Source organism: Pseudophryne corroboree, chromosome 4 (genome assembly GCF_028390025.1).
Source record: "Pseudophryne corroboree isolate aPseCor3 chromosome 4, aPseCor3.hap2, whole genome shotgun sequence".
NCBI lineage: Eukaryota > Metazoa > Chordata > Amphibia > Anura > Myobatrachidae > Pseudophryne > Pseudophryne corroboree.
Genome location: NC_086447.1, coordinates 836,229,684 through 836,241,713, shown reverse-complemented (window position 1 = coordinate 836,241,713; position 12,030 = coordinate 836,229,684).

Below are 12,030 nucleotides of genomic sequence, written 5' to 3'. Positions count from 1 at the left end.
AGGACTGACACCTTGGACCATCAAAAGGACTTTATTTGGAACATCCAGAATATCGGACAGTGGGCCTTATAGCCTGGGACTCAATTCATGGTGTGCCATCCTGCTGGTTATCCACTTCTTCAATCCCTTAATTTTCTGCGTTGGAGTCTGTGCCATCTGAACCACCGCTAAGGGAACAATCCATCTTTAAGAGTGGTAAATATTGTGGAAAGCCCTATCCCATTTAAAAGGCTAAACATCTTCCAGGTCCACCTACCACTGGATAACATTACCATTGTCCTCATATGTCCTAATCTCACCAGAGACTGGTTTTCATCTATTTTTATGAATAGCTCCATTTTTTAATGTTTTAGTTGTTTACTTTTTATTGAGAAATACTGAACAACATATATTTAAATAAATTTCATTATTTTATCACTTACACCTGTCTGCTTATACCCTTCATAGCGCTGTATATTTTCTTTATATTAAAATATTTGTGGTTGGATTGACTATCCATTTTTTTTACAGCTGCTGAGGGAACCCACTCATATTAAGTGCGTGGCAACCCACATTTTCAGTGAGGTTACTTTCCATTTATCTGATTATTATGTAGTATTATTTTTCACTCAGTGTGCATTAGGGATAGCAAAATGTTTTTTTCTTACATTCAACCATACTTCCCAGTTACACTGCACAAAGTACAATTTATAAGGAAAAGTTTTTTCCGAGCAATGTGCGCAATAAACCTTTAAGTGCAGCTACACCATGTACTTGAGAGGAAATCCAAAACCACTCAGAAGATTAAACAAAGTACAAATAGAGTAGTACAAAGCAATACAGCGCACTCTCAGGGACCATGTGTCCTTCCACCAAATGAATATATAAAATGAAATAAAAGGAATTCACCCTTTAGTTACCCGGTTTCTCAAACTGGCAAAGTGATCTTATTCAAAACATCCACAGAATTTAATCTGAAAAGACAAGTGTTTCTCTTCTCCCCCAAGTTTTTACAAAGAAACAGGGTCAGAGAAACACAATTAACCATATAGTGTAGTGGTCCTTTTAATAACATAAAATTTGAGGTCTCATATAAACTCTTTCAAACTACAGACCACGGAGCTATTGAGAAACGACTTCCTGGTATTAATGTCACCGGCTTCTGGAAAGCACATGGAACGCAAAGAACTTCCGGTTTCCGGGTGACCGGCGCATGCGCGTCCCTTCCGGCTCGCCAGGGATCGGCGAGTGGAAACACCGGTGTATCATTCAAATGGGGTATAAAGGGAGACCCATAGCCACCTGTCCTGCATGCTTCTGAAGAAGGACCTGAAGGTCTGAAACGCGTTAAGCGGGACGTTGTAACTCCAGGCAAACGGACATCGGGAGACCTATTCCTTGGGGCTGAAAGTCCGGACTTCAACCCCCCTCCTTTTGGGTTCTATCTAGGAAGGTGACAGGGATCCTGCATATGTCTGCTGTTATGCCACATTTGGAGCACTTTGTTTATGCCTGTTTCTATGTTTGTTTGTAAGTGCATTTGGAATTAAATTTCTCTGGTTTTTAAGAACTACTGCACTATTATTTCACACCTCTTTAACCCTGACATGCTGCTAAGTGCCCAGGGGTGAGAGGCTTATATCTTCCTAGGTTTATGGTCTGGTCTAAAAACTAGAAGCAGAAAGGAGTCATCTACTGGGAGTAGAAGTGCTTTTTGGATATCATGATACAATGCAAATATTCTCTCTACTTTTGTAAGTGCAATATGAGACCCCAAATGTTATGTTATTAAAAGGACCACTACACTATATGGTTAATTGTGTTTCTCTGACCCTGTTTCTTTGTAAAAACTTGGGGGAGAAGAGAAACACTTGTCTTGTCAGATTAAATTCTGTGGATGTTTTGAATAAGATCACTTTGCCAGTTTGAGAAACCGGATAACTAAAGGGTGAATTCCTTTTATTTCATTTTATATATTCATTTGGTGGAAGGACACATGGTCCCTGAGAGTGCGCTGTATTGCTTTGTACTATTCTATTTGTACTGCACAAAGTACAGAAAATCATTTTCGGTACGTGAATCTGCTTCCAGCTGCGATCATGTACGTAGAGGAACATGGTGCTACTGTTGCTAATGCAACGCCCAGTCTGAGTAGTCATTCTCTCACTCAGGGAGTTGCTGAGGACTCTGCAATGGCTCCAAAGGACATCTATATTCTTTACAGTGCGGCAGCTTCACTTGTGATGAGAAATTCTGTATCCTGAAAAATTGCAGCTGCATAGGCATGTGAGTACAAACATAAATTAGGCCCTATGTCACTAAGGCAGAACAGATAGAGAGGTATTACATATTTCTGTATTACTAGTATTTGGGACCCGTCAATCACCGGGTCATTGTCACTGCAATTGTGATAGCCAGACATAGTTTTTTTTTTCTTATTAGCCTTTTATGTTTAAAATAAGAATTTACTTACCGGTAATTCTATTTCTCGTAGTCCGTAGTGGATGCTGGGGACTCCGTAAGGACCATGGGGGAATAGCGGGCTCCGCAGGAGACTGGGCACTCTAAAGAAAGATTTAGTACTATCTGGTGTGCACTGGCTCCTCCCTCTATGCCCCTCCTCCAGACCTCAGTTAAGGAAACTGTGCCCGGAAGAGCTGACATTACAAGGAAAGGATTTTGGAATCCCGGGTAAGACTCATACCAGCCACACCAATCACACCGTATAACTTGTGATAAACTTACCCAGTTAACAGTATGAATAACCAACAGAGCATCAACCAATGGATGCCAACATAACATAACCCTTTATTAAGCAATAACTATATACACGTATTGCAGAAAGTCCGCACTTGGGACGGGCGCCCAGCATCCACTACGGACTACGAGAAATAGAATTACCGGTAAGTAAATTCTTATTTTCTCTAACGTCCTAGTGGATGCTGGGGACTCCGTAAGGACCATGGGGATTATACCAAAGCTCCCAAATGGGCGGGAGAGTGCGGATAACTCTGCAGCACCGAATGGGCAAACACCAAGTCCTCCTCAGCCAGGGTATCAAACTTGTAGAACTTTGCAAATGTGTTTGAACCCGACCAAGTAGCAGCTCGGCAAAGCTGTAATGCCGAGACCCCTCGGGCAGCCGCCCAAGAAGAACCCACCTTCCTTGTGGAATGGGCTTTTACTGATTTTGGATACGGCAATCCAGCCGCAGAATGAGCCTGCTGAATCGTGTTACAGATCCAGCGAGCAATGGTTTGCTTTGAAACCGGAGCACCCAGCTTGTTGGATGCACACAGTATAAACAGCGAGACAGTCTTCCTGACTCCAGCCGTCCTGGCAACATAGATCTTCAAAGCCCTGACTACATCAAGCAACTTGGAATCCTCCAAGTCACGAGTAGCCGCAGGCACCACAATGGGTTGGTTCAGATGAAAAGATGACACCACCTTTGGCAGAAACTGCGGACGAGTTCGCAATTCTGCCCTGTCCATATGGAAAACCAGATAGGGGCTTTTACATGACAAAGCCGCCAATTCTGACACACGCCTAGCTGAGGCTAGGGCCAACAGCATGACCACTTTCCACGTGAGATACTTTAGCTCCACCGTCTTAAGTGGCTCAAACCAGTGGGATTTCAGGAAAGCCAAGATCACGTTAAGATCCCAAGGTGCCACTGGTGGCACAAAAGGAGGCTGAATATGCAGCACTCCTTTAACAAACGTCTGAACCTCAAGCCAGTTCTTTTTGAAAGAAAATGGATAGGGCCGAAATCTGAACCTTTATGGACCCTAATTTTAGGCCCATAGTCACACCTGACTGTAGGAAGTGCAGGAATCGACCCAGCTGGAATTCCTCGGTAGGGGCCTTCCTGGCCTCACACCAAGCAACATATTTTCGCCATATACGGTGATAATGGTTTGCTGTCACGTCCTTCCTAGCCTTTATCAGCGTAGGAATAACTGCTTCCGGAATGCCCTTTTCTGCTAGGATCCGGGGTTCAACCGTCATGCCGTCAAATGCAGCCGTGGTAAGTCTTGGAACAGACAGGGCGCTTGTTGCAACAGGTCCTGTCTGAGAGGCAGAGGCCATGGGTCCTCTGTGAGCATTTCTTGCAATTCCGGGTACCAAGTCCTTCTTGGCCAATCCGGAACAATGAGTATTGTTCTCACTCCTCTTTTTCTTACAATTCTCAGAATCTTTTTAGTTTTTTGTTGAGACGGAACGCCATCATGTCCACCTGTGGCAGTTCCCATCGATTTGCAATCTGCGTGATCACTTCTTGATGAAGTCCCCACTCTCCCGGGTGGAGGTCATGTCTGCTGAGGAAGTCTGCTTCCCAGTTGTCCACTCCCAGAATGAACACTGCTGACAGTGCTAGTACGTGATTCTCTGCCCACCGAAGAATCCTGGTGGCTTCTGCCATTGCCACCCTGCTTCTTGTGCCGCCCTGGCGGTTTACATGGGCCACTGCCGTGATGTTGTCTGACTGAATCAGCACTGGTTGGTTTCGAAGCAGAGGCTCCGCTTGACTCAGGGCGTTGTGTATGGCCCTTAGTTCCAGGATATTGATGTGCAGACAAGTCTCCTGACTTGACCACAACCCTTGGAAGTTTCTTCCTTGAGTGACTGCCCCCCACCCTCGGAGGTTTGCATCCGTGGTCACCAGGACCCAGTCCTGTATGCCGAATCTGCGGCCCTCGAGGAGGTGAGCACCTTGTAGCCACCACAGAAGAGACACCCTGGCCCTGGGGGACAGGGTGATCATCCGATGCATCTGAAGATGCGATCCGGACCACTTGTCCAGCAGATCCCACTGAAAGATCCTCGCATGGAACCTGCCGAAGGGAATGGCTTTGTATGACGCCACCATCTTTCCCAGGACTCGCGTGCAGCGATGCACCGACACCTGCTTTGGCTTTAGGAGGTCTCTGACCAGAGTCACGAGCTCCTGAGCCTTCTCCTCCAGGAGAAACACCTTCTTCTGGTCTGTGTTCAGAATCATGCCCAGGAAGGGCAGACGCGTCGCAGGAATCAGCTGCGACTTTGGAATGTTCAGAATCCAGCCGTCCTGACGCAACACTTCCTGAGAGTGTGCTACGCTGATCAGCAACTGCTCCCTGGACCTCGCCTTTATGAGGAGATCGTCCAAGTATGGGATAATTGTAACCCCTTGCTTCCGAAGGAGCACCATCATTTCCGCCATCACTTTGGTAAAAACTCTCAGTGCCATGGACAGGCCAAACGGCAACGTTTGGAATTGGTAATGACAGTCCCGTACCACAAACCTGAGGTACTCCTGATGAGGCGGATAAATGGGGACGTGCAAGTAAGCATCCTTGATGTCCAGAGACACCATAAAATCCCCTTCCTCCAGGCTTGCAATGACCACTCTGAGCGATTCCATTTTGAACTTGAATTTCTTCAGATAAATGTTCAGGGATTTTAAATTTAAAATGGGTCTGACCGAACCGTCCGGTTTCGGTACCACAAACATAGTGGAATAGTAGCCCCTTCCCCTTTGAAGGGGGGGACACCTCTACCACCACCTGCTGGAGAAAAAGTTTGTGAACTGCCTCCAACACTATCTCCCTTTCCATGGGGGAAGTTGGTAAGGCCGATTTTAGGTAACGGTGAGGGGGCATCACCTCAAATTCCAGCCTGTATCCCTGAGACACAATTTGTATAGCCCAAGGATCCACCTGTGAGTGAACCCACTGGTGGCTGAAAAGTCGGAGACGCGCCCCCACGGCTCCTGGCTCCGCCTGTGGAGCCCCAGCGTCATGCGGTGGATTTAGTGGAAGCCGGGGAAGACTTTTGTTCCTGGGAACTAACTGCATGGTGCAGCTTTTTTCCTCTACCCCTGCCTCTGGCAAGAAAGGACGCACCTCTGACCTTCTTGCTCCTCTGAGAACGAAAGGACTGCATTTGGTAATATGGTGCATTCTTAGGTTGTGGAGGGACATAAGGCAAGAAATTTGACTTCCCAGCCGTAGCTGTGGAAACTAGGTCCGAGAGACCGTCCCCAAACAATTCCTCACCCTTATAAGGTAAAACCTCCATGTGTTTTTTAGAGTCGGTATCCCCTGTCCATTGCCGAGTCCATAAGACCCTTCTGGCAGAAATGGACATTGCGTTAACTCTAGAGCCCAGCAGGCAAATGTCCCTCTGGGCATCCCGCATATATAGGACCGCGTCCTTGATATGTGCCAGGGTCAGTAGAACAGTGTCCCTGTGCAGGGTATCTAAATCCTCAGACAGAGAATCCGTCCATGCAGCTACCGCACTACACATCCAGGCCGAAGCAATTGCTGGCCTCAGCAGTGTGCCAGAATGTGTATAAACCGACTTCAGGATAGCTTCCTGCTTTCTATCCGCAGGATCCTTTAGGGCGGCCGTATCCGGAGACGGCAGGGCCACCTTCTTGGAAAAGCGTGTCAATGCCTTGTCTACCCTAGGGGAGGATTCCCAGCGTAACCTGTCCATTGGCGGGAAAGGATACACCATAAGTAATCTCTTGGAAACTATCACCTTCCTGTCAGGGGAATCCCACGCTTTTTCACATAATTCATTTAATTCATGTGAAGGGGGAAAAGTCACTTCATGCTTTTTCTACCCATACATATAAATCCTCTTGTCAGGGACAGGATTTTCCTCAGAAATGTGTAATACATCCTTCATTGCTACAATCATGTAGCGGATGGCTTTAGTCATTTTAGGCTGCAACTTTGCCTCATCGTCATCGACACTGGAGTCAGATTCCGTGTCGACATCTGTGTCAACTATCTGGGATAGTGTGCGCTTTTGAGACCCTGACGGCCTCTGTGCTGTAGGATCAGGCATGGGTTGAGACAATGACTGTCCCCCGGTTACAGTTTTATCCAATCTGTTATGCAAGGAGTTTACATTATCATTTAACACCTTCCACATATCCATCCAATCAGGTGTCGGCACCGTCGGCGGCGACACCACACTCAGCTGCACTTGTTCTGCCTCCACGTATCCTTCCTCATCAAACATGTCGGCACAGGTTTCGTACCGACACACCACACACACACAGGGAATGCTCTGACTGAGGACAGGACCCCACAAAGGCTTTTGGGGAGACAGAGAGAGAGTATGCCAGCACACACCCCAGCGCTATATAACCCAGGGATTACACTGTACCTTAGTGTTTACCCTGTAGCTGCTGTTAATATATATATACTGCGCCTAAATTTATGTGCCCCCCCTCTCTTTTTTACCCTTTAATGCACCTGTATACTGCAGGGGAGAGCCTGGGGAGCGTCCTTCCAGCGGAGCTGTGAAGAGAAAATGGCGCTGGTGTGCTGAGGAAGAAGGCCCCGCCCCCTCAGCGGCAGGCTTCTGTCCCGCTTTAATGTGTAAAAAATGGCGGGGGCTCGGGCATATATACAGTCCCAGACTGTATATATGCCTCTTTTTGCCAAAAGGTACTTAATTGCTGCCCAGCACGCCCCCCCCCTGCGCCCTGCACCCTACAGTGACCGGAGTGTGCGGTGTGCTGTGGGAGCAATGGCGCACAGCTGCAGTGCTGTGCGCTACCTTAAGTGAAGACAGGAGTCTTCAGCCGCCGATTTCGATGTCTTCTTGCTTCTGCTGCTTCTGTTCTTCTGGCTCTGCGAGGGGGACGGCGGCGCAGCTCCGGGAACGGACGATCAAGGTTAGGTACCTGTGTTCGATCCCTCTGGAGCTAATGGTGTCCAGTAGCCTAAGAAGTGCTACCTAGCTGCCGTGAGTAGGTTTGCTTCTCTCCCCTCAGTCCCTCGTAGCAGAGAGTCTGTTGCCAGCAGAAGCTCTCTGAAAATAAAAAAACCAAACAAAATACTTTCTTTTCTAGCAAGCTCAGGAGAGCCCACTAGGAGCACCCAGCTCGGCCGGGCACAGATTCTAACTGAGGTCTGGAGGAGGGGCATAGAGGGAGGAGCCAGTGCACACCAGATAGTACTAAATCTTTCTTTAGAGTGCCCAGTCTCCTGTGGAGCCCGCTATTCCCCCATGGTCCTTACGGAGTCCCCAGCATCCACTAGGACGTTAGAGAAATATATGTAAGACAGATTTCTAAGGTACTCCCGTTTCTATTATAAGAATGAGCCTGATTCATGTATGCAAATAAAGCAAAAAAGCAAGACACTGGGCAAAACCACAGCAGGTGAGGCAGATGTAACATGTGCAGAGAGATTTAGATTTAGGTGCTGTGTGTTCAAACTGAAAATAGGATTTTAATACCTACCAGTAAATCCTTTTCTCTTAGTCCGTAGAGGATGCTGGGGACTCCAAAAGGACCATGGGGTATAGACGGGATCCGCAGGAGACATGGGCACTTTAAGACTTTGAATGGGTGTGAACTGGCTCCTCCCTCTATGCCCCTTCTCCAGACTACAGTTATAGAACTGTGCCCAGGGAGACGGACATTTCGAGGAAAGAATTTATTGTTTAAACACGGTGAGCATCATACCAGCTCACACATCAAACATGCCGCACAACGTGGCATTCAATAGAACACCAGCCGACAGCATGAAAAATATACAGCAATATGCTGACCGAAAATGTAACACAACCTGTGTGTAAATACAACCAATAATAGCATACTGCATGCCATGGCATGAATAACGTCAGCAACCGACTGACTGAAAAGAAACACAACATGAGTGTAACCATAACCAATAACTGCAGATACAGTACGCACTGGGACGGGCGCCCAGCATCCTGTATGGACTAAGAGAAAAGGATTTACCTGTAGGCATTAAAATCCTATTTTCTCATACGTCCTAGAGGATGCTGGGGACTCCAAAAGGACCATAGGGTCTATACCAAAGCTCTAGAACGGGCGGGAGAGTGCGGATGGCTCTGCAGCACCGATTGCCCAAACAAGAGGTCCTCATCAGCCAGGGTATCAAACTTGTAGAATATTTGCAAAATTGTTTGAACCCGACTAAGTAGCTGCTCTGCAAGGCTATAAAACCGAGACCCCTTGGGCAGCCGCCCAGGATGAGCCCACCTTCCTGGTAGAATGGGCCTTCACCGATTTCGGTAACGGCAATCCAGCCGTAAAATGAGCAAGCTTAATCGTATTACAGATCCAGCGTGCAACAGTCTGCTTGGAAGCAGGAACCCCAATCTTGTTGGGATCATATAGGATAAACAGATCCTCCGTTTTCCTGATCTGAGCCAATCTGGCAACACAAAATTTCAAAATTCAGACCACATCGAGATACTTCGATGTCGCCCAGGCGTCAGTAGGCACCGGCACCACAATAGGTTGGTTCAAGTGAAACCGATGAAACCACTTTTGGCAGAAACTGCTGCCGAGTTCTCAACTCCACTCTATCTTCATGGAAGATTAAACAGGGCTCTTGAGAGACCAAGCCGCCAACTCAGACACCCGCCTTGCGGATGCCAAGGTCAACCGCATGACCACTTTCCAAGTGAGGAATTTCAACTCAACCATACTGAGAAGTTCAACCAAATAAATTGCAGGAACTGCAACACCACATAAAGAGCCCATGGTGCCACAGAGGCACAAAGGGAGGATGGATGTGTAAGACTCCTTTTACGAAAGTTTAAAACTCTGGAAAGGAGGCCAATTGTTTTTGGAAGCAAACCGATAAAGCTGAAATCTGAACCTTAATCGAGCCCAACCTAAGATCGCATCCACACGATCTTGTAAGAAAAGAATGGAGAAAACGATCCAACTGGAATTCTTCCGTAGGAACCTTTTCGGATTCACACCAAGACACATAATTTCCTCCAAATATGTTGGTAATGTTTTGACGTTACTTCTTTTCTGCCTGAAAAAGAGTAGGGATGACTTCACTGGGAATACCCTTTCGGGCTGGGATCCTACGTTCAATCTCCAAGTCGTCAATGGAAACCACGGTAAGTCTTGGAACACACACGGCCCCCTCGCAGAGGAAGAGGTCAGGGATCTCCTATGAGTAATTGCTGAAGATCCGGATACCAGCCCTCCTTGACCAGTCTGGAACAATGAGGATCACCTGAACCTTTGTTCTTCTTATAATCCTTAACATCTTTTGAAAAGAGTGGAAGTGGAGAGAACACATAGACCGACCGAAACACCCACGGTGTCACTAGTGCGTCCACAGCTATCGCTTGAGGGACCCTCGACCTGGAACAATATTTCTGAACTTTCTTGTCGAGGCGAGACGCCATCTTGTCTATTTGCGGAATTCTCCAAAGACTTGTCACTTCTGTGAAAACTGCTTGATGAAGACTCCACCCTCCTGGACGGAGAACGTGTCCGCCGAGGAAGTCTGCTTCCCAGTTGTCCACTCTTGGAACGAACATCGCTGATAGAGCGCGTAAATGTTTCCGTCGTCTTTCTGGCTAATGCCATTTCTTCTCCAGTTTTTTGTCTGTAGAAAACCGTTATAAACGGCCCTTAACTCTAGACCGTTAATGAGGCGACAAGTATCCTAACATGACACTTGTCCTCGGTGAGAATTGCGCCGCTACCACAGGAGCGAGATACTGGTCTTGAAACCATGATTATCCCAGGTGGGAACCGGACCACTTGTCCAACAGGTCCCGCTAAACACTCAGGCCTGCAACCTACCCACTGAATGGCCTCGTAGGCCGCAACCATCTTTTTCAGCAACTGAATGTATTGACAGATTGACACCGTTGCTGGTCTGCCAGACTCTGAATTCTCAGAGCTTCCCCCTTTTTTTTGGAAGCAAATAAACTCTCCTCAGTACTGCATCTAATAATATTGCCCAAGCCGATCACCGCGTCGTTGGAACCAACAGGGATTCTGGCAAGTCCTGTTGTTGAAGAACTGTCAAGGAGAAAACAACGTTTTGCACCATTTGGCTTCTTGATCTTTCCGTAATTCAAAGAGCGATCCAGTACAGAATAATTATGACTCCTTACTATCGAAGGAAACCCATCATACCGCCATCACCCTGGTGAAATGGTAACAACAATCCTGAATCGCAAACCTCAGGTAAGCCTAATGCGGAAGAAACTGTAATTAGACCTCCTTACTCCACTTTCAGAGTGGAGAACCCTGCCATGAGAGATTCCCTCATGGAGTTTAAGTAGGAATATTGGGATTTGTCTGACCGAGCCGTCCGGCCTCGGAAGCACGAAAAAGCTTGAATAACAGCTTTTTCTCTTTTTTTTTTTTTTAATGACCGGAACAGCAGGACAATGACCTGATCCTGACACAACTCTTGTATTGCATCACATACTACCTCCCTGTCATGAGGAGGATCGGTAAGGTCGATTTGAAAAAATCGGTGAGGGGAACGTCTGGAACTCCTGTATGTCCCCCTAGGGACTCTATCCTTAACTCACTGGTCCATGTCCTTTCCAGGACTGACTGAAGAGTTTTAGACGTGGTCCCACCGGTGTGGGCCCCCGCAAGATAGACCCAATGTTCCGCGGTGGACGTGGCAGAAAACAATGGATGATTTCTGCTCCTGTGAACCGGAAAAGGCAGCTGACCTCTTACCTTTTTTACCTTCCTTTACCTGCAAAGAAAGGGGAATCCTTATCTATTCGGTCGAAATGACTGCATCCTACAACAATGTGTCACCAACCGTTGTGAGGGAACATAGGGCAAGAAGGTAGACTTACCCGTGGCACCTGCCGAGAGCATATTAACAAGGCCATCACCAAACCAGGCTTCACTTTCATGGGGAAGAGACTCCACTTCTTTTCGGAGTCAGCATTTGCATCCCTTTGATGAATCCACAATGCCCTCCTAGCCGAGACCACCATGGAAGTGGCCCGCGCACCCAAGAGTCCCATCCCTTGTAGACGCACGGCAGTATGTTGCAATGTTCTAGATATGACCCAACTTAAGGAGTATCACATCTCTCCCCAGGGTACTTATATCGGATGACAAAGTAACCGACCATTTCTGAATACAAGCACTCCCCCCTGCGCATGCAATGCAAGTATAATCAAAGCATATAATTAAAATATCACTTAGCTTCCTGTAAACGATCCTTTGTAACAGGGCCCCGTGCAGAACAGGGGTTGACTCTCACTTTATTCTATCCACGG